Below are 308 nucleotides of genomic sequence, written 5' to 3'. Positions count from 1 at the left end.
GGGGGCAGTGAGGGTGGGCAGGGGGCAGTGAGGGGCACCCCAACACCACCCTCAGTGCTGCCACCAGACAAGGAAAGCATAGACACAGCGAGCAACATTTGGTAGGTGATAATGCACTGGGCAGATGATGGGCACAGTTGCATCGCCAGCAAACACAGGAGCAAGATGGGGTTTGCAGGACGGGGGCAGCCAAGAGGGAGGAAACATGGGGGGCTTGAAACATAGGCTGTGTAAGGAGCACAGGGGGATGCCGGAGTAAAGTAAGGGGGAAAAAGGAACAGGGTGGGCATGAAGGAGACCCAGGAGTG

This window comes from Nestor notabilis, unplaced genomic scaffold (assembly GCF_000696875.1).
Source record: "Nestor notabilis isolate BGI_N333 unplaced genomic scaffold, ASM69687v1 scaffold20094, whole genome shotgun sequence".
Classification (NCBI taxonomy): Eukaryota; Metazoa; Chordata; class Aves; order Psittaciformes; family Psittacidae; genus Nestor; species Nestor notabilis.
The sequence above is the reverse complement of the archived record's forward strand: the minus strand, read 5'-3'. Positions refer to the sequence as shown.